The sequence below is a fragment of the Dichomitus squalens genome (assembly GCF_000275845.1).
Source record: "Dichomitus squalens LYAD-421 SS1 unplaced genomic scaffold DICSQscaffold_18, whole genome shotgun sequence".
NCBI classification, from domain to species: domain Eukaryota; kingdom Fungi; phylum Basidiomycota; class Agaricomycetes; order Polyporales; family Polyporaceae; genus Dichomitus; species Dichomitus squalens.
The window spans coordinates 351,102-351,448 of NW_006766900.1; positions in this window are offsets into that span (position 1 = coordinate 351,102).

A 347-nucleotide genomic window follows, 5' to 3' on the forward strand; every position below is an offset into this window, starting at 1 on the left:
AGGTGTCGGCAAGCGTGACAGATCGTGACCTGCTGTGCGGAGAATTGTCCGAACACTGGGGTCAGGCCCTGTATATCCTGCCTCCATCGCTCGTGTCTCCTTCAATATTTCTCATGTTTGGCACATAGTCTATGCATATGCATCTCCTTTTGCATGCCAAAAATGAGCATTATCGGAGTACAGGAAAGTACATAAAACGAAGGGAATTCGCAGAGGGCGCCTTTTTGTCCGAACACTGGGGTCGCGATAGTAAGGTTGGCCCAACGAAGATTCGACCCCATCACGTGATTATCACGTGAGCTTGCGAGGTCCCTCGCTGCTTTCCCCTCCCTCTGCATTGAGAAAAA